Raw genomic sequence first — 23,117 nt, 5'->3', positions numbered from 1 at the left:
TTTATTCACTGAAAGGGTTGTCAAGCATTGGAAGAGGCTGTCCAGGGAACTGGCTGAGTGACCATCTCTGGAGGTAATGTGTAGATATGGGTCTTAGGAACATGGCTTAGTGATGGACTTGGCAGGGTTAGGTTTACAGCTGAACTTGAAGTGATCTTAAGGGCCCTTTCCAACCTAAATGATTCTATGACTAAGGAGGTATTCAAGTCCTTACTTATGAACTGTTAAAACCATGGAATGTATTCCTCTCTATAGGTGTATGAAATACTAGGTCTCACTAAAATATTGAAAATTAAAAAATGGATAAGCAGAGTGCTGGTTTTGACTGGGACAGAGTTAATTTTCTTCACAGTAGCTAATATGGGGCTAAGTTTTAGATTTTTGCTGAAAAAAGTGTTGATACCACAGGGATGTTTTCATTATTGCTGAGCAGGGCTCACACAGTGTCAAGACCTTTTCTGACCCTTACCCCACACCACCAGTGAGAAGGCTGGGGGTGCACAAGGAGTTGGGAGGGGACACAGCTGGGACAGCTGACTCCAGCTGACGAAAGGGATATTGCATATCATATGATGCCATGCTCAGCATATAAAGGTAGGGGAAGAAGGAACTGGAGGACGTTCAGAGTGATGGCTTTTGTCTTCCCAAGTAACCATTACCTGTGCTGGAGCGCTGCTTCCCTGGGGATGGCTGAACACCTGCCTGCCATGGGAAGTGGGGAATGAATCCCTTGTTTTCCTTTGCTTGTGCATGTCTTTTGCTTTACCTACTAAAATGTCTTTATCTCAACCTACAATTTTGCTCACTTTTACCTTTCTGATTCTCTCCCCCACCCCACCATGGTGGGAGGGACTGAATGGCTGTGAGGGACTTAGTTGCTGACCAGGGGTAAACCACAACACAGAATTAACTTGTCACTACTTGGTTAAGTCTTCCATTTGTCAAGATCTTTTACAGTAATTTTCCAAGCTTTGGAAGAGCTGTGGCATGACATGCATCAACAGCAAAGGTGCACTGCACATATATCATCTGTTACAAAAGTTGTCCATAAATGTTTCATTGATTTCCAAGTCTATATCAACAGGTGTTCAAAGTAGTCAAAATAACACAACTGCTCAGCATTCAACTACAATTGAACATAGTTCAACTATATTTAGTTGTAATTTGTTAAGCTATACAGAATTGTAGAGAAGCATGCTTAGTTACAGCAATGATGTTCAGTCTGCCACTTACCTACGCTGCTAACATTTGTGCTTGTGCTAACACATTACAAACAGGCTTGGTCCTGGCTTCTATAAAGCTACGTTAATTATGATAATTTTTTTTAGCCTTTCTTTAGTAGACCTAGAAAATAGTTCCATCTGTAGAGGGAAGAAAGTCTGCTCAACCAGACTGCAGAGCAAGCTAAAAGATTGCCATACTAGCAGGAGAGCTGGGAGCAAGTATACAAAATCCTCTCTCTGGGGGATGTTCCTTAAGAAACAAAGTAAAGCAGATATCCTTGAAGGAAAATGGCAAGTGCATCTACCTGACTGCCCACAGAAGTCCCATACAGTGGGAACAGTGAGAAGTCTAGAACTGCTGAGCAGCAAGAAGCTTCTTTCTTTCTATCATCAGGGACCATTGTACCATATGCTTTCTAAAGAGTTGGAGAAAAAAACCTGGAGGAAAATTCAGGTGAAGGGAGTGGCTGTAAGCACTGGGAAATTGCTTGCTGGCCTTAATATAACTGTTAGTCATATCAATGACTATTAGAGAATGCAGGAATTAAAAAAAAAAAAAATTAGTCTCATTAAAGGAGATCTTTGAAGGGGGAAGAAATAGCAGGTTTGAAAATGGTTAAGCCCAGGAAAAGTGAACCCATCCTAGGCCTTAGATCTGGCCTTCAATTAAGCTATTAGACTTCTCAGCTGGAAGAGATTTGCACACATTTGCATGGGTGAATGTCATGAAACAGGACACAAGTTTATCAATACTTATCCAAAAACCAGTGCTGTTCTTGCTCTTTGTTTATAGCATCAAATCACGTAGCTGGGAAATACAAGCTAAATTAAAGTACCGAAGACCCTTAGCAATTAGAAATTCCTTCTAAAGAGGAGAAAGGTATCACAGTGTTTCTACCTTTGTTTGTTATATGCTAAAATAATCACTCCCTTTCAAACATTTCTTTAAGCACAAGGAAATTTGTTTACCAGTCATGCTGCATGCAGACGGGCTTTTTATCCGCCTTACTAAGCAGAAGGAAGTGTCATGGACATGATTCAAAAGCGATGAGAGTGAGTGAAGCCTGAGACTGGAAGAAGGAAGGGGAGGAGGCAGAGAACTATTTCAGCTGGATATTAATATCATCCATGTTTTATCTCAACCAGGCTTAACTAGGATCAATCAGTCTGTACATCTTCTCTTTCTGTACTCAAACATTATGAAATGCTGACTTCAGACGTGTAGAATTTTCTGACTTTCATAGGTTAAACCTGAATTTGCTAGAGGAGTCATTGTATCATCTATTGTTGCTTCCAGCCACAACAACACGGACCGTAAGGAAACAAATGGATAGTGTTTTCTGTTTATCACCTGTATTTCATAGACCACAAATTTAATATGTAATCAGACATTTATTTCTCACTGACACTTTCTGCGCTTTGTACTCTGTCACAGACACTGTGCAACCTTCAGCAGGTTATTTCATTTCTCTCTCTCTTAGTTTAGCTAATGTAATATCAAGTCCAAGGCCTTAATATGGACCTGGAGTAGCTAGATCAGTGTACAGGTAAAAGTGTTCATTCATGTGAAACACTTTTGTGGGTTTTTTTTAAGTCACTAACACAACTGAATTTCATAGCATGTGTTGCAAACAGTTGCCTATGTTGCTGACAACTATATGCTGTATGACTATTTATCTAAACTGTTGTTCTTGTAGAAATAGAGTGAAGCGAAAATGACCAGAAATGTCCATTCTTTTCCTGATCCTAACCCTACACCCAAGACCAGACTGTTGACCAGTACTGGTAAAATATCCGTGTGCTAGCAAAACTGGAGATTATAAAATGAGAGGCTGAAGAGATCTTATTACATTGGATGGTTTAGTCTAAGTTTTTCTTTTGGGGGCTTTCTAAATGTTAACTGAAGAAATACCTAGTTAGGCTTTTAAACAGGGTAAACAGTTGAATTTTCTTTACTTTTTTTTTACAGTGAACAACCAGATTTGCATGTAGTCTTTGTGATGATTTGATTGTATATCTTTGAAATATCATCCCTAATGGTGCAAGAAATTGTTTCCTGTTTCTTGGATTTAGAAAGCAGTCCTACTTAATGTTTTCATGCCCCAGCTTAGTAAGAAGATCAAAAAATTAATTCAGGGTTTGGGAGCTTTTTTGAGAAACTAGTGTGTGTATTGGAATAAAGGAGGGGAAAAGCCCCACATTTCTACAGCTTGAATTGTAAAACAGAAGCTTGTGTATATTATCATTTTATATATCTATATTTGCCATTTCTCTGTACTTTGTGTAAGAAATTTCACACTAAAAATTCCATCTTAAATACGTGAAACCATAACACTCTTCTGAAATGGGGGAGAACAGTGGTTCCAGAATGCTATAGACATGTTATGTTCTTTCAAACAAACTGTATGCTCAATAGGAAATAATAATTCATCAGCATCAAGGCCCTGATGCCTTTGTAGGCTTTAACAACCCTCATGAACCTCATCTGGGTCTTCCATCCACTCCATGCCGGTGGGGTGCCTACCCAAGATATGTTGTAGGAGTCTCCAGTTCAGCCACAGTCATTCCCAGGCCTGGCAAAGTCCCTGTTGACCCAAATTTGACTGGTGTTCACAGGGGTGGGTCTGACTGGTTACTATCAGTAGACCTGATCCTGTCCCAGACCTGTGGCAAGGACCCCACTTTGCCAGACATGTTATCCCACCTGACACCCTGTCCTTTAGGTAGCAGCTGCCTTCACTGCTCCCTGACTTAATTTGATGAAAGCAGACAACCAGCTACTGCCTTGCTTGATCCAAAATTCCTCATGAGAGCGTGGTAGCCATTTGCTTCAATAGGAGATATGTCCACCCAATAACTACAACAGCAGTTTTAGCAATTACAACAGCATTGCAGCACTGAGAACAGTTCTGTGTCACAAAGAAAAAAAAAAATCACAGATGGTCAGGAAATAAGCAAAAATATGCAATACATTTTTTTTAAACTTACTTTTTTTCAAAGAGAAACAAGAAAAACAATGTCAAAGAGAACCTTTACTCTCCTGATACATCTGTAGTACCGTACTGTAGAAATTCTGGCACATTTTTCTCGAGTGAACTCTGCTCATTAATCACACTAATACAGAGGAAGATTTATTAGAATTTTTGCTGCTGATATATTATCATATTGAGATGAAGTTGTGAGGAGAATTCAATAGACATAACATGATATTCAAAAGGAACAGAAAATGTGCCTGCATCAGTAGCACAGATCACCCTGAAACAGGACTGTTTCCAAACAGCTTGGAACAGGCGGTGGTGCACATCTATCACAACAAGCATCACACTGCTGCCAAAGCAGAGTAGCACCTTAAAGTGTATTAATCAGGTTGTAATTAATAGTGCAGTCAGCAGCTACAGTGTACAACACTGGTAGAATTGGTAATACTGTCATGATGTAGCCAGAGACTGTGTATATGCATTTTGCTAAGGAAAAGATAAGCGCAAGAGTTTACAAATAGACAGAATCCTGCTGAATACCCTAAAAGATGATCTGCAAGAAAAAAACTATTTAAAAGTATCAGGAGAAGATGAGATCTTCCTTTTTGGGAGTGGAGTGGAGATGGGGGTGCAGGAGGAAGTGTCAAAAGAACATCAACCACAAGCAAGGAAGACTGGGGAAGGAAGATGAGCTACTGTGGTTCCCACTTCTCTTGTCAGATAGATCTCCAGCATGTCTGTCCTAACCCCATAACTAAAAGATGCTTATAGCCATGTAATGGTTTTAGCTGGGACAGAGTTAAATTTCTTCATGGTGGTTTGTGTGGGGCTATGCTTTTTTTTAATGTTTTAGTTTTTTATGTTTTAGTTGTTGCTGAGCATTGCTTACTCAGCATTTTCTGCTTCTCACATCCCTCCAGTGAGTAGGCTGCGGGTCCACAAGGACTTGGGAGGGGACACAGCTGAGAGAGCTGACCCCAGCTGACCCAAGGGATATCCCTACCGTATGATGTTGTGCTCATAAAACTTGGGGGGAAAAAACTCATGGGGTTTGCCATTGCTCAGGGACTGGCTAGGAGTCAGTTAGGAATCAGTTGGTGGTGAACAATTGTTTTCTTTTGCATCACTTGTTTTTCTTGGGGTTAATTTCCTGCTTTTTTCCCCCCTTCTTAAAATTGTTTGTAAAATCGTCACCGACTATGCAGCATTGGCTCCACAATATTGTTTACTCACAGCTAGTTTAGAATATGAGTGTTGAAAGCTAATGGTTTTGCACTTGTAGTGATTACGTTAATAATGTGTAACAATTAACTGTTAGCATGGTTTGTTGTAAATGAATGAATACAGTAAAGTTTTCTTTTAGAGCTTAAAATTGGCCTGATCTGTCATTCTTTTGAACATTCCCATCACAGTGATCTGTAATTGCCTTGGTGAACACATCACACTTCTGAAGTACAGACTATTAAAAGAGAAACATTCTGACTGAAGTGACGAGGCTGGTTGACATTTGAAAGGCCTGAAAATGACACAGCTGTTTCCTACTGTTTTTCATTGATGTGCTTAAAATTGTTACCTGCCTGATCTTTTCAAAGGAGTATAACATCCTGATTATTCTTTTTTTTGTGTGTGTGTGTGTACTAATGTGTGCTGAAGTAACTTTCTAATGTTATTCACAGAGGTATTGGTTGGTAACTTGCTAGTAAGACCACCAAGGCATGACTTAAAGTGATGTTTGAAACTTAGGAGAAACAAGAGTCTGCTAGTCTAACTAGCTAATGAAGTGTAGAGACAAGATATATAAAAAATAAATTTCATAGCAAAAATGCTTTCACTGCTGGTTCTCATAATGTTCTACAATCGGCCTCACCCTTGTCTTGTCAAATGCCCTATGTTTTTTGCTGAGGTACGTGTAGCATGGATTCTGTTGTGCATGTATAGTTTAAACAGCAAGCAAACAGTTATAATATCTACTTCATGTAGAATCCAAGGACCATCCACGACTACAACGTGGTATTCTGCTCTTTTCTGGAAGTGGGAGTGTTAATTAGATCACCTGAGTCTCATTTCATGATTTCATGACTAGGCCATCATTTCGTGTCTAGGTCACCCTTTCTTTGACTTAGACTAGAGGTATTGGGACTCAAGATAACTTGTATGAATTATTACTTTTTTCTTTTTTTTTCTTAATAGAAGCATCTTATTTCCCTGGAATTGTTTTATAATCAGTAGTACCACTGTCATACACATGCTTGCTTTGGTGTGGCAGATACACATTTCTTAGAGAAGTACACTTTGTGGTGTGCACAGAATGGCACTGCAGTGGTTCAAATATGCGTAATGCTGCTTGTTTCAGAAATATGGTTTTGCCATTGAGTTACCTAGATTTTTCAAAACAGACTTGTAAACTTTCTGTTCCATTTCTAAGAAGAAAAGAGGGAGACTGCTAATATCTTTCTTATTACTTTCATTGACTGCTAATTCTTCACCAGTGTTCGTTAGAGTCACAACAGAAAATCTATCCAGTGAGGGCAAGGGTTCAAGAAACTGTTGATCTGCCTTTTGCTTTACAGTGCTGGACTGAGATGTAAACTTACGTGGTACCACGATAAACAGAAGGGAGTAAATTCACCTTTCTGGTGTCCCTATGCCCCAAAGCACAACAGAAGAAACCCCGTAATGCTGCAGTTATGTATTGGATCAATTGTATTTGCCTGCATTTATCCCTTTCTATAGCACTTACTACTGGACAGCCTGGTCTAGGCTCACCTTCCATCAGATTAACAGGAGAATAAAAGTCTTGTAGTCTAATAGCTTGGCAAGTTTGACCGTTTTCTTAATGCTATGTTCAAAACTCTGAAATAACAGTGCAAGTACTATATACGGAGGAGGGACATAATCAAATATAGCATTGTAATTAAGTTGAATGAAAAAGCAATGTAGACATTTGTAGGCAAACTATACCTCATCAAAGACTTAAAGAACGTTTGATTTGATGATGTGAAGTTGTAAGCAGCTGTCTAATGATTAATCTGAAGACTGCTGTTTGCAGATCCTACTTCTGGAAAGATTAGATAGCAATTTCCTACCACCCCCCAAAAAACCTGGTAATACTGATAGTGGTTAATTCCTATGTTACTTGCTTTCTGTACGTAAAGTTTCTTTCAATTCCATGAAAAATCTTCCGATTTCACTTCAGTCTCTGAACTCTTTCATCAGGAATATTGCATCAGTCTTTTTTTTTATTATTATTATTATTTGATGACATTTTATAGCTAATTGAAAGTCTCTCGTTTTTGTTTTATGTGAGATTTAAGCAAAGTATAACTACACTTGCATAAACCTCTAAATTATTTTTCTTGTCATTTGTACAACCTTTTCCAATCTTATTTTGTCGTCTTCAAAACAAATCTATAAACAACAAAATATTCCAGATGAGGTTTCTCTCCCTTATTTCCTAGTACTCCTCTCATTTTTGGGGAAGTAAATCATGACATTAACAGAAGCAGTATATTCCCAGTTATTACATAATTTTGTGATTTAGTTTATTTATGTATATTGGCAGCAAATAAGATTCTTAATTAGTTGTACTTGCTCTTTTGAAAAGTCATTTGCACATCAGTAAAGTCAAAAGCTCTACCTAACCAAGCATGTTCTTCCAAACTTAAATTAACCAGATTAATTGCTTGGATAGTTTGAGGTTACGAAATGAGGGAAGAAATGATTCTCAGAGTAAACTACACATGGAATATTATAAAAGACAAAAGCACATCAGAGGACGAGTCATCTGGCGAGGAAATATGGCCATTGATTCTGGGGAAAAAAATACTGGCATTCCATGCTTTCTACACAGTAGAAACACTATGGACTGTTCCAGACTAATGCTAAATAGCGAACAAAATGAAACACCTGCTCTAGACCAAGCAATTTAAAAGAGTTTCAGACAAGACAAATAGAGCAAAATCAAAGTTTGCCTCATGAATTACTGCTTTTGCAAAAATGTCCTCTTCTTTTCCCCTTGTTCTGGTTATTTACAATGATAAATTTGATTCAAAACTTCTGCATTTAGGTAGGGCAGAAGATAGGAAGGAGATGAAATTTGGTGCATGATTAATATAAGCCCTATCTATTTAGCTCTGAAAAGAAGCTGTCACTTTTGTAGTTTGTATTTTTTGCTTGTTCATATGTTTTTTTAAAAAAAAACCTTCGTATTTTAAAACTCTGCCAACTGCTGACAGTAAAGAAAAACTGTCTTCTGTCTGTTATGAAGAAAGTGACAATAATTTTATTAGTCTGATTTATTACATTAGAAAGCAAGAAGAAGATGAAGAGGCAATTAATCAAATTATGACAAACCGATACTAGAGAAACTGTGAAATATTAGAGTTTTCTTCTCTTAGCAAATAGGACACATCTGGAAGTAAACTAGACCATATCTGATTAGATTAAAAAATAATACCTATGATTTCATCTTGATAATTGCCACCTAGAGCAAATGAATTAAAGCCCCCCCCCCCCCCCCCCCCAAAAAAAAAAAGATAATTTAATAATACAGCAGGACTGATGTATAACGAAAACTTTCCAACAATGTATTTTCATTCTGTTAGGAGAGTTACAAATATTCTTTCCTTACTAGATATTGCCTGTTAGATACTATGTATAAGTTTTAAAGGAACTCATTAATGATTAAAGGAGGGCTTTTTGGGGGGAAGAAGAGTAAGTCACCCAGAATTGTGATCAGTTGCTTACTCTTTCCATGTTCTCTGAAGTAGATCTTGTTCAGTATGTTGCAGAAATATTGTTAGATGGAAAGGCAGCCATGATGATACATATTACTCGCTTGTAGGAAACGGACCTTAAATTAGTCTAAAGGGACTGAATCTGTTGCTCATACATTTTACCTTCTGAATTTATAAATAGCAGAATATTTAAGACTTACTGGAATGCAGACCCCAGGCTGAATGAGCTCTAGCTTTTTCACTTGTTTGGGGATGTTTTTAGTTTTGGTTACTTTTTACCTACATGAATACTTGGAATTACCAGACTCTGGGAGGACAATTGGCTACAAAAAAACTCCACAAACAAGCAGATAACTCCTTTCTCAAAACAGCACCTGGATATGCATACACAAAAGTATATTTATATCACAGATATAAACCAATATGTCTTAGAATAAAGTATACATATACACATATATATGTATAAAGCATACATATAAGTCTATGGACACATACATATTTATATAATAAAATAAATTGTATTTATATGTGTGTGTATATATATATAATACATTATTGTACTTTATAAAAAGTTATCAGTGTCAGATTGATGAAATTGGACCTACCTCAGGAGAACAAAATAAGAATAAAAATAGCTTCAAGGAAATAGGGAAGGCCCAAGGACAAAGAAGATTTATGATTTGGGTTAGGCCTCCCTAACTTTCTTAGTCAGTGGAAGACAGTCACTTGTAGCAGGATTTCAGTGCATTAGGTATGCCTAAAACTCAAATGTGTCACCATAAAACCAGAAAAGGTATGTTTCGATGTTGAGTGAATAGTCCTCTGGCATAGTTCTTGTTAGTTACAGTAAAAAAATATATGATCAGATATTTGCAGAAAAAAATCTTCCGTAGGTGTTGTAAATATATCAGTTGTTTTAAAAATCAAGCAGAACAGCTTTCTAAAAGTCTTAGTTCACATTTAAACAAAAAGAAGAAAAAATCTCACAAAAGGTCTGGACAATTAGAACATTCAGTACTTTAAAAAAATATCTTCAGTGTTTAAACCAGGCTTTTTCCCACTAGAAATACAAGAGAAAAAGAGAATTTTTGTTGGCTGTTTGTGCAGCACAACTAGTGCAGGCTGAACAAATGATTACATAAAATGTGGTGAAATTCAGGTTTTTAATTGTATGAATCATGCAACTCTCCACTATTGCACTACAATAAACACCACCTCTCCTGCTGATGTACATGCAGAAAGCAGGTGATGAGTGCTCTGGCTTTATTTGTTGGTCTGCTCTTATAATCTTGTTGACATTGAGAGATAGGAGAAAAACTAGCAAGGGACACCTGTCTGACGGACACCTCCTGTGGGGAGCTAAAATTCATTCTTTTAAAAAATATTGTCAAATTTTGTAAATCAACATGGAGTATTTCATAGCTTTACTTCTGTGTCACCTTATAATATGCTGGGAAAACCATTAATACCTGTGAGAAGCTTGTATTAATAATACTCAAATATTAAAATTGTATTAATTTATTTCAGTGGGACTGGAATTAAAGATTGTGCAGCTTTTCAGGATTCACTGGGTAGTTTAATTCTCCACATACAGCAGTGATCTAAACACGTGCTGACCACACTCACAACAATTGCATGTTCTTTAGTGTAGAAATAGCATGCCAGCAAGAGGAGCAAAGAGGGGCAAGAAGGACAATGAAACCCAGTGAGAATCCTGTACAAAAGAAAATCAATAGCATTATTTCTCTAATAGCTTGTTTCTTATATATTGTTAAAAAATAAATCAGCAAACCCTTTCTGCCATGAATTCTTACTCCTGGAAGTGATTTAAAGCAGAAGTCAGTTTGAACAAGTATTAGCTGATTAGCCAAGAGCAAACACTTCAGGTCTTGAAAGAGGAACAAAAAAAGTGGTGGCAAACAGTCAGTTAATAGTTGCAGTGGTCATCTATGTCTCATAAAGCAAATAAGTAATTACTAAAGCATTCAGAAGTCACTGTACAAAAAATGTATATAATCTACAAAAGCTGCCTCCTCTGGGCAATACATTTACTATTATTGCATCTGCTGACAAATGCATATTTTAGCATGTTTCTGCTATGTAGGCTTTTTGGGAATGCTAATAACATTTCAGGGGTAGATTGCTAAATGGAAAATTACAGTGAGATTCAAGAAATGCTTCTGCAATTTACAGATCTGAGTAAAGTTCCCAGAGTTAGCATTGGACTGTAGGGAACAGATTTACTATTAAATATTGAGGTTTACTTTTTGTTGTCTTTTCCTGTTCCAATGATTCTGAAAGCATTTGGAATGTTCTTTGTAGCTCACTCAATTCATAAATCTCAGAAGTGTAGTACAGATACAGTACAGCATCTTGGGGTCATCTAGGAATGTCTCTGCAAACAAATTAATCTTACTGATAACAGTCTGAGTTTACTAGTGTGAATCATTTATTTCTAATTATCCTGATTACACTGGCAAATAAATATTATTTGGCTTATGCTGTCAGGACTGCTTTGTTTAATCCAAATGTAATATATAAGCATTCCTAAAAATACAGGACTGATTTCCCTGTGGTTAATGCAAAGGTAAATTTTGGGAGTGCTGATTGCCTGAGGCCAGTTCACTTTCTCTATTTTCTGGCTCAGAGTCTTGGGACTCATTTAATGAAACTTTGTTGTTACATGGTAAGTGGTTTCTCTGAACATAGGTATCAGTCATCTTGCCTGAGAGAGAGCATTCTTAAATGTCTTACTGGAGTTTTTATAAGTTGTTGGAGCATTTTGTCGTATTCTGTGCTTGCTGATTTTTCAAAAGGAGCAGTTAGTGGAAGGGGACCCCAGTGTGCAGCACGCCCTGTCTGAATAACAAGCCAAAAGAAAATGTCTTTTCAGTTATGTTTCTTCTGTCATACGCGAGAGGGAGGGTACTGTGAGGATGCATCTCTTCTGGTGGATAACATGGCACAACCTAAGTTATAATTGTGATATGAGTTACAACGTTGATGTAAGGATAAAGTCCATACAGAACAAGTTATGTGAAGAGTCTTTTGTAACTGGTTCAGGTATGTTTTGTGCATAGACTACACTGGTCAATATCAAAAAACTGGTAAAACACATGAAACACAGGCCCATGAGCTGGACAAATGACAAGAAATCAGCAGAACATCAGTTTGGTGAATCTAAGCTGGCCCAGCAGAAGATATTGCAAGGATGGTTGTGGCAGGGCCAGCTAGAAAGCTGGAACTTGAAATAGAAGTTGTCTTTCCTCCCTGGCTTTCCTTTCCTACCATTGATGTTTTATGGTCTTCTCCCCAAAGAAAAAGATATGATCTCACCTGCCCTTGACATAGTTTAGATTATTTTGGAGACCAGGAATCTTTCTGGTTTCACTGGGCTCCTTTCTTCCTTATTCTGTAGGATGATCTGGTTCCATGTCCCTCCTGCTTCTCAGTTCCCTATTCTTGTTTTGCTGATTTTACTTTTCCCAAGTGTTTTCCCTTACCCTCTCTGTGCAACTGTAGCACAGGTTTCTGATGACCCCTTTGTGGTTACATGTATTTATGTAAATGTATGTATTTATGCTTAGCTGCATCACAGAAGACCGAAGAATGTTACACTCGTGCAAAAGATGTTGCAAAATGCGTTTTGTAACATGGCTAGCTACCCTATTTTAGTGTGCTTGTGTCTCCATGCAAGGCAAGCAAATATTAATGACCCTTTGCGTAGGCTGCCTCTGCTTCATGCATGAAACAAGCCCCTGCATCAACTGCTGCATTGGTCTGAGTAACTTGGGAACAGCTCAGTCACTTGATGAAAATGATGCTGATCTGTCACTCCTTCTTGCACATCACATGGCTTATATTTCAAAACACACACACGCATAAAAAAATGAGGACAGCTTGTTACTGTTATGAATTTTAAAGCATGGTGGCCACAGTGAATATGTTAAATTGCCTGCTTTGGAGACAGCCTGCCCACTTGAAACCACAATTATCCAGCAAGCACACCTCCATCTGGGACCATTGCTTGGTTCAGTGTTTTAGCCTCTTAACTCTGTGGATTGAAAACAAAAAACTCTCTTAGCATTTCAAAAAGTGTACTATCTTTAATGCTATGGAAAGGTGTGAATTAGTGGTTTTTCTGCATGATGGTCTTCAGTTTGCTTTCCTTTTCCTGCTGATTTTTTCACAGTAGTAAGTACTTTTGGAGATGCCTTAGTACTTCAGATTGTGTTTGTTTTCAATGAGTCTGTTTTAAAAGACTGAAAGAACATAATCCCAGCATTTGGATGTTTGGCTGGTGTGCCATACAGTTCCCCTGGCAGTGAGACTGTTGGGTAAGTAATCATCACTCTTTGGACTTTGAAGGCTATGTTTTCACAGACTGTGTTAGCAGTGTTTTAGCTTGAAGGTTTGGTTTTTCAGTGAACTTCATGCAAATTCCTCATTTCCAATGCATTTCCCTGGCTGAAACTTCCTCTTCTGTGTTCTTAAAAGCAACATAGCAAGTTTATCTGGTCGTTGTTGTTGTTCTGGACTGTTTGGTGCTTTTGGTTTTGATTTTGCTTTTCCTCTTACAATTTCATTTTTGAGATCAAACTTGTTCAGTGACTGCCAGGCCAGCACTGGAGCAGCAGTTTTTAAAACAATTTGGGAACCTTTGTCCAGTGTGTAAAGGCTAGTTTTGCCTATTCTGTTTTCTCTTTCTGATAAAAGGTAGATGAAATCATTGTGGTTATTTACGGTTACATGGGCTGAGATGTAAGACATCAGTGTCTCTTTTAACTTATTAATTAATAGAGTAGGAAACTGTTTTGCTTTTTCTTTTTACAACTTCCGCATTTAATGGAGCACAGAAGAATTTTTCTATTCCTAATTTCTTTTGAATGGCAACAGGGTCTAGGTGTACGTGTTGCTAAAATGTAGTAACAGAAGCCATGGAAGAACGTAGGAGGTCCAGCAGGTAAAATCTGCAAAGGTATGCAGAGAGGTCACAGATGGGAATAGGACAATATCTCTTAAATCAGTGCATCCAAATGCATATAAGCCAAGATCTCACTCATAATTATCTGTTCATAATGTCTGAGCAGATCCTTGCAGGAGAAAATAACATAATATATATCTAATATAATCTGTTAAAAAATGAGTACTAGATACTTAAGGTGATATAAACATTAGATGAGTCCAACTGATTAAAAGCACCTATAAAATAGTGTTTGCTAAATGAATCCCAGTGTGTGCTAATTAAAATAGTACTTTTGCTGAAATACCTGGAAAACTGCTAAGGTGTGAAATTTTATTTTGTAAGGGCACGGTGGTGTGATCATGCTTGCCATACCTGGGTAAGACCACTGTCCTTGGAAAGAGTAGAACATTGCTTTAACGTATTGTCTCAGGGGAAATGTGTGCCTGTAGGTGAGGTGTTTCTTTGTGACACATACAATTCAGCTGAACATCATTCACAGCTCTGCCAACACTTTTCCTGAGTGTTTGAAGAAGTTATTTAAGAACTCCAGGAGCTGGGGAAAAAATGTTTATTTGAAACATAATGGATGTGTTGAGAAGAACATAAAAAGTAGTGTAGATGACAGATTTTTTTTTTTTATACCTATGGAATGAATAATGTTTAATCCTTTTCATGGGAGAAGGTGTGAAGGAACAAAATAAATCTCTTAAAGGTGATGCTTAGTCTTCATAATAAAAAAGTTTAGCTTCACAGTTTATAAAGAGCCTTATTTTTCTGCTTTTTCTGCTTTTTATATTAAAACTTAAAGTCTTATTACATTCTTCTTAGGGTTATTTAAACTGCCCAGGAAACTATTTTCTTAGTCAGCTTTAAGATATTGAACTATTTTGTACATAGCTGGTTTGGAGCTGTTGACTTTGGAACAGTGAAGTTTTCAACAGTAGCAATATCAATATCCTTTCAATGCTTTCTTTTCTTTGTCTGAACTCCTGTTTCTTCAAAATACTTACAGTTATCAGCTGTAGGTGTTCTAATTAATTAAACAAAAAAAAAACCCAAAAACTAATGGATGAAGAAATTTAAGGACAAGCATACTAGTTGTTTGAAAGTATTGTTAGCATGCTTGAGAATAGTGTAGTGGTTCCTGATTAAAAGGAAAACAAAAGCCTGGAGGAAAATGCACAAAGTTTCAGCCAAAAACCACCAAGAGAATATAAACGGAAGTTTCACCCTGTCAGTCTATGTGCTGAAGTTCCTTTTAAAATTAATGACAAGTTCTTGCCAGGCTTGGTTGACTGCGGCAGCAGATTGATGCTTTGTTCAAATTCTGTCTGCCTTGGAGCATTTTTCTTTTTGTCTTGGAAGAAACATTCAATTCATTATGCATATTTGACCCATGAGAAAAAGCTTAAGAAATGTGTAATTTTAATCCTTGAAATTAGATCTGCTTAAAAAAAGTTTTTTATTTGGAAAACTAAAAAATGAGCAAGTCAAGTTTGCATTGATTAATGATTAATTTGGAAATAACCTTGCTGATGTTGACTTTGGCAAACCATTGCATTGACTGCTTAGGTTTGAAAGGTAGCGCTGCAGTTCAGATGGCAAAGTAGAAGCTTCTGTGGAGTCTTTTTTAGACATTTGTAAAATGTTCCAAATGCAGTATGAACATTTATTAAATCAATAATTTGAAAAATTAATAATATTGCAAATGGTAATGATCACCATCATTTTACATGACTTTTGACAGTTCATGTAGAATAAATGCAATAGTGATATTTTCCTATCAGAGTTTCTAAGGTGCAGCCATTAATTTCCCTTGACTTTTCTGGCTGAGAAAAACACTGAAAAAGTATTTAAAAAGTAGATGTGACTTTTTTTTTTTTTTTTTAGGAGTGAAGAAATAAACAGAATAATCAGAAATAAAAGTATTGACTTTTTCTCTAGCTTATTGGTAACAATCCAAAGCTCCAAATGTTTGCATTTATAAAACCTGTAATTCTAAATTACAGGTTTCTAACTAAATTCTAAATTCTAAAAAACTACTCTGAAGAAATATTTTTCGGGTTGTCTGGAGAAGTATTGTTTATGTAGATTGGGATAATTTTGTAGAATGTTCTTCAATGTTCTGTGCACGTTGACAGCATTAGAACTGAATAGTAGAGGTGCCTTTGAGTTAATAAATAGAATTTGAATCATCTCTCAAGTTTAGTAATATTACTTAATGTGCTAGTGATTAGACTACAACTCTGTCTGTTGCTTTTGAGGCTTCAAAAGTGTATGGCTCCTCAGCATAATTATTTTCTTTCCCTATTGGCTATGTAAAACATGTTGCACAGAATTTCATCAGAAGAATTGACAAACAGTGCAATACTCTTTTCCTGCTCTGTTTTCTTGTTTGTTTTTTTTTTTTTTCCTTTTTCTTTTTCTGTGTGGTTTTTTTAAATTTATTTATTTATTTTGAGTCCTTGATTTTATTTACACTTTTAAACAAACTTTCATCTTGCATTCATATCAAAAATAATTCATATTGTACTATATGTTTTGCTTCAGCAAAATGAAGCTCTGCAATAGCATGGAAATTGTGTAGGAACCATGGCTCCTCTCTTGTGTAGGAGTACAAGTGTGATGACTCTGTCGAACACACAGTCTTTCTGGTTCTTACACATGCAAGAAAGGAAAAGAAAATGGTGTTGGTGATCTCCTTCCTGTGTTCTCCTGAAAAGCTGAGGGTTTGCTTTTAGTTTCTACTGCTTTATTGATATAAGCAGGCTCTTCAGTCCTTCCTATAGGAGGCATTTGAAGGAGAATCATGCAAAACTGTTGTGCCATATGGGGAATTTCCTTTCCATGGCAGTTTTGACAGTGGTGAAATTAGCTGAGGTTTTGTGTCATTTACCTTCAGAGGCTAAAAGGAGATAAAAAAAAGGGTGGATCTTACGTGTATGTGTTGTGGTTTAATCCTGGCCAGCAGCCAAGCACCACGCAGCTGTTCACTCGCTGCCCCACGCTGGGATGGGGAAGAAGATCAGAAGAATAAAAGTTACAAAACTCATGGGTTGAGATAAAGACAGTTTAACAGGTAAAGCAAAAGCCACACATGCAAACAAAGGAAAACAAGGAATTCATTCACTGCTTCCCATCGACAGGCAGGTGTTCAGCCATCTCCAGGAAAGCACAACAGTTACTTGGGAAGACAAACGCCATCACTCTGAACATGTCCCCCTCCTTCTTCTTCCCCTCAGCTTAATATATACTCAGCCTGATGTCATATGGTATGTAATATTCCTTTGGTCAGTTTGGGTGAGCTCTCCTGGCTGTGTCTTCTCCCAGCTCCTTGTGCCCCCCCAGCCCCCTCACTGGCAGGGCCAGAGGAACTGAAAAGTCCTTGACTTGGTATAAACACGACCCGGCAACAACCAAAACCATCAGTCCTGTCAAGAGTGCTCTCACAGCAAATCCCAAACACAGCACTGCACCAGCTACTAAGAGGAAAATTAACCCTGTCCCAGCTGAAACGAGGACAGAATGACTGCAGGTATCTGGGTTCTTATTTGATCTTTCATGATTCATCTTAAGACTGTGCTTATTAAAAACTGTATTGCTCCTTCAAGTCAGAATGGTCTTTCATGCAAAAAGAAACTATATATTTATTAAATATAGAAAAATATGTAAATATTTAAAAATATGTTGTTGAGGATTGTTTTCTTATCAAAAAGCACTTCTTCCTCTCCAACACAAATCTTGACAAAGATATGTCATATTAAACATTATTATGGCAGCTTTTTTATTTTGTTTGGGTTTTTTTGCTTTCAGTTCTGGAGTAAAGAACATGGGAACTGTGTATATTCAGCAAATAGCTAAATGCGCATGTGATTTGCATTGAGTGTCATAGTGAAAAGTTTATTTATAAACGTATTTTAAGCCTTCCTTTGTTTTAAACACTAAGGCATCACCAAAGATAGAATAACCATCTAGGCCTACAGAACTGAAATTTGCCTCAACACTACAAAAGCAGTGCATTTTCTTTCTTTTTTTCTTTTTTTTATTTTGTCCTGTATAAGATAAGTGGTTTACTGTGTTACAAAATCAGATTAATTTGTAGTAAAACATCCGCTTGACATTTGTAAGAGTCTGTTCTCTGACTTCCTTGGAACAAGGTTGACTTCCAAGCCCTTTTGTCATGGGACCGTAGGCTGCAAAGCCCCAATAATTTTACAAAGCTCCTTAGAGTAACTAGTTTATGCTAAATTCTTTACATAGGAGTTTGTTTTAATGGGAAATTCTGAATGCACTACTCAATTCAAGCTAGATTTTTCAAATAGAAGGTATATGCATTCTGTTCCAAGAATATGCAGAACTCACTTTTGCTTCTGCATCAGTATAATATCAAGCCAGTTTCTATTTAATGTTGTAAAAAAGAAGCACAAGAGTAAATTGTACAAGTTTTTGTATGAGTATAATCCAAGAAAAACCAGTTATCACTGGTGAGATTTTGGTGAATAGTCTCCATAAGCCCGAACATAAGTAGGCAGGTCACTTATTCTCTAACTCATTATTAAAAATAAAATACAAACACAGTTTGGAAGCTTTCTCTAAAAGTGGCCAGCATAACTTTTTTTTTTTTTTTTTTTTTTTTTTTTTTTTTTTACATTTAAAGAAGCAATGCTCAAAAATTAAATGGGTTTTTACTCTCTGCATGTCAGCTATGTGAGTAATTTGCCTCAAGTGTCAAGTTCTTACATTTCTGATATGTGCTGGACAAATGGACGTTGGTGGAAGAAATATTTTTACCTATTTTCAAGTTTGCCTTTTGAAAAGAAGTACTTTGCCTACATTGAATTTAGGCAGAAGAATTTTTTCACTAATATATGTTACTTAGGCATGCATTGCTGCATTGTATAGAATGGACTATAGTCCTAAGTGAAGCTTCTTGTGGTGTCAGGGTACAAAGGAACAATTAATAAATAAAAAAATCACAGTGACAATAGTGAATTCCATGTTTATGTTTTGAGATATCCTATTCTTCATTAATAATCTTTAAAAACGGACTTATTTTCTTCCATTCAAGTAGTTTCAGGATCCCTACTGGTTTGCATTTTTATTTTGAAAAACATTTTCAGCTGATTTCAGTTGACTGAATCATGGATTTCACAATTAAACTTAGTCAAAGATGAAGATCCTGAGCAGCATTTATTACAGAAGTCATGAGTAAAAAACATTGTTCAGGGAAAATATATATTGCAGTTGATGTATCTCTTTAATGTTTGGTTTCTTACTAGTCGTGACCATTGAAGAGCTCATCTTTGTATAAATCAATGGCAAACTTCATTTCATAGCCGAAAATCCTGTTATCTGAAGTTCCCAAGTGTTATGCTTTCATCTGCATGGGAATTAGTCTAGCAATGAAGTCAGAACGTAAATTCCTTTCTACATGGTTGGTTGTGTGTAAAAATGAAACTGTATTTTATTCTGAAGATGTAGCTTTAACTTTTATTTTGTATTCAGATAAGTAGATAGGTATTACCATGCAGTCAGGTTTCATAATGTCTGTTATAAAAATATATAAACCGAATCAGGATAAAACTTAAAAAATCTTTACATCCATTGAATATTTTGGAGTTTTGTACTGGCTAGCCTTAATTTTTTGGGCATATATGCTCTATATCATCGCATTTACCTTATTTAGAAAAAAAATAATCTGTTGATTGAAATTATTTGGAAGACATTGTTAATGTGAATAAAAAAAAATCCAGATATCTTGTAGAAATTAGTGATCATGAAGATATAGTAGCCTGAAAGTAGTCTATAAAGACTGCATATCAGGATCCTCTTTTCTAGGCCGATTAGCACACTTTTTGCCACATAGTTTTTTGACCGTTTTTGTATACATCTCTCCCAGGGACTAAGGTTTTCTTTGTATATAATATTACCTTAATTTTTCTCTTGTGCACAGACTGTTAGTAATAAGACTGTTAGAGCATTAGTGGATAACATTAAAATATTAAAAACAAAAATTATACTGGTATTTTAAAAACAACCATTTCAATAATGATGCTTGTTTGTGGCATGATAACGCCCAAATGCTTACATCACAAACAAGTTCTGTTCTGGGTGCTATGCGATTGCAAATAACATATGGTTTTCACCCCAAAGAAGTACACTCACCCTCCAGTAAAATATGTATTGGAATTGTACAGATTGTAGAAGAGTATATTTGATTTTTGCTATTTTATCAAGCATTAGACTATGGTATTATAATTTACCTTATCCACAATGCTAAGAAATAACACATTAATTGTAAATAGTCTGCTTATAACATGCCAGAAGTACAGGCATTTTCAGGTCACAAAGTAGATCTCCACTGGTATTACTAGGAATCATGTCAGAAGTTGGAAAAAAATATTTTAAAAAATATTATCAATATTCCAGATTAAATACCAAATAAAATTATCATCTTATATATCATAAGGCAGGATAATAATGATATCCTTCTGCTATAAGTTACTCTGAGCACTCTTTTTCATCCCAAGAGCGTTGTGCAGCACCTAAACTGCAAAGCTGATGATCAACGATAGGCAAATTAATGTGGACATTTAGAGGCCATTCTGCAGGTCTCTGGTTTTCAGGTGGAAGGTGTGCAGCTCGTTGCTGGACCACTGAAGGAGCAAGAGGAGTCCTGCTCAGGCTGGTTGCTTTACTAGCCCTGCAGTGTCACCGGCTACAGCAATCCCTCTCCTCTGACATAACATTGCTACATGTCTTTTTGTTATATCACAGCCGAACTACTTCAAATGTACTGTAAACTATGCTGCTAAAAAAGCTGAGCAATTACCTCCAGCTTATGCACAATACAGCAGGGCAATCGCTATGAAGTTTGGGTGGAGGTTTTTTTATCCTTCCCGCTGCTTTACTGTGCCCAGTTGGCTTATTGGCGTTTTGATGGAGTTCAAGGATGGAGTTCAACGGTTAAAGCCCTTAACAGAGTGGGTCACACTCTCTCGCTGGAATTCTGATCTTTAGGGATCTTTCATCTCACCTTCAGAGATCTGAGGGAAAAGGTTAGTCGTTGTGAGGGGTAGAAAGAAAGCTTCAATTCGGCTTACATCTTTACGGCTGTGCCATCAGATCTGTGAAGTGTCTTACTTTAAGAGGAAGAAGTAGTATGGACTTGGGCTCTTGAAAGAGGCATAAAGACGTTATTTATCTTTACAGATATTGGGGAGGCACCTCTGATTCCTCTTGACTTTTTTTTTTCCTTGAGGCTAAAGGTTGAAATAGAAAGAGTTCATTGCTCTTTCAGTTATAGCTACACATCTGCACTCTTAGGGTATGTTCTTAGCACAGACTATATGGCAGCTCATCTTCACACAGCTGAGACCTTGGCTGCTTTCAAAACCAGACGATCTGTATGGTAGGAATAAGATGACTCCTAAATCCTTTAAGTGGTCCTACATCTACACTGACAATTTCTTTCATACTTTCATAACTACACAGTAGGAGGTGAACTTTTAAAATTAGTATTTCCTCAAATAATTGAGTTGTTCCATTTCTCTTTGACTCCTGATATGAGGCAAAGTTTGCTTTAGGCTAAGAAAACAAGACAGCAACCAAATCTATTTTTCTGTTTAGGGCACCTGTTTTTAAGGTAATCCTGTCTTAACTGTAACACAGCTTTGCAGTATATTAAAGCTCCAAGAGCATAATTCTGAAACTATTGAAACTTGAAACTATGATTATGCAATCCATAGAGCTGGATTGAGCCTGGAGCTTTTGACAGGACCCTGAAGGATGTAAAGACGATAGTCTTTCTATTTCAAAACTTAATGCCTGTAGAACTTTGCAATTATCTTTTGGCAAAAATGAGTACAGTGGCTTGATTTGAAATTTTGATGTGACGTCTTCAGAGATCTAGTTTGTGTATGTTTCCATAACTGGTATGGTGATTGATAATTGAGATGGTGAGTTAGTTAAATAATTTCCATGTAGAAAGATGGCTTCACCTTAGAAATACAGATATAAAAAAATTTAGAAATGCAGAAGTTTTGTGCAAGTCTGTTGTCTTCTCCTCCCCAAAGGCATCAATAAAATTTGAACGTATCTCGTTCTCTAATGTTGATCAGTAGATCAACTAGTTCACATGGTCATGTGGTTTTCTTTTTTTCCAGAAATACAAAACGCATTCTGATTGCATCAATACTTTTAACAGCTGTTCAAGGGAGACTATTTGAAACAGGGTTGGTAGTCACACTCCACTGGTGTGTTAGAATAGTTGGTAAAAAGCCTAGTACATTATCTGAAAAGCCACTTCTTTTCAAGATGTAAATAGAAATCTGAACATTAGTTGTGGGTGTGTTAACCTGTAACCCAATTGATATCAGCAGCATAGTTGGAAATTTATTCTTCAAGATTCCCTTTGACACAACTTTTCAACCTGTCAAATTTTGGATAGAGTTCTGGATTTTATGACTTCTGATTTGGTTTCATTTTCTGTTAAAAGTCTGGAAAGAAGACTTCTGTGTGAGCTCATTCAGAGGGCTAAGAACAAGCATAAACTGAAAATTGAAGGCCAGCTGGCATTTGACCAGATTTGAGTCTTTTTAGTCATATACCTAGAATTTAGATAATGACCTAAGCATGACTGATTGAAATTCTTACTGTACCATTCCCCTGATTCTGTAGTAGTTTCAAGCACGAGGGACAAGACAATCCCACTGCAAAAAGCTGGAATCATGATGACCGTTCATAGCATGTCAACTTCAAGACTTGGTGTTGGGTTACAGTTCAGAAATGCAGACTCCACCATTTAAGAGAAGCGTAAGTCTAAACCCATTTTTGGGAAAACAGTGTGAAACACAACACTTAGGAACTATAGGACTGCAAAGACATTTTTTGTGGAAGCATTTGTTATAACAAGGAGATTTTTTTTCAATATAAATAGAATAAAGAGAAAAAATATTTGAATAACAAGTTATACCCACATTGGTTTTTTGTTTTTGTTTTTGTTTTTTCTTTTTTAATGGTGCAAATAATGTCAATTGATAAGTCAATGAGAAAGGAATTTTGACATTATGCAGTGTTTGGAATCAAAACTCTCAGGATCCAGAAGGCATTGACAGTTTGCATGCTATTTAGATAAAATTTTGTTGCAATTTTCCTGTAAGTCAACAGCCACCACTAACAATTGTTTTAGTTACTGCACACCATTTAAACTTTT

The sequence above is a fragment of the Falco cherrug genome, chromosome 12, assembly GCF_023634085.1.
Source record: "Falco cherrug isolate bFalChe1 chromosome 12, bFalChe1.pri, whole genome shotgun sequence".
Classification (NCBI taxonomy): Eukaryota; Metazoa; Chordata; class Aves; order Falconiformes; family Falconidae; genus Falco; species Falco cherrug.
This window is presented reverse-complemented; position numbering follows the sequence as displayed.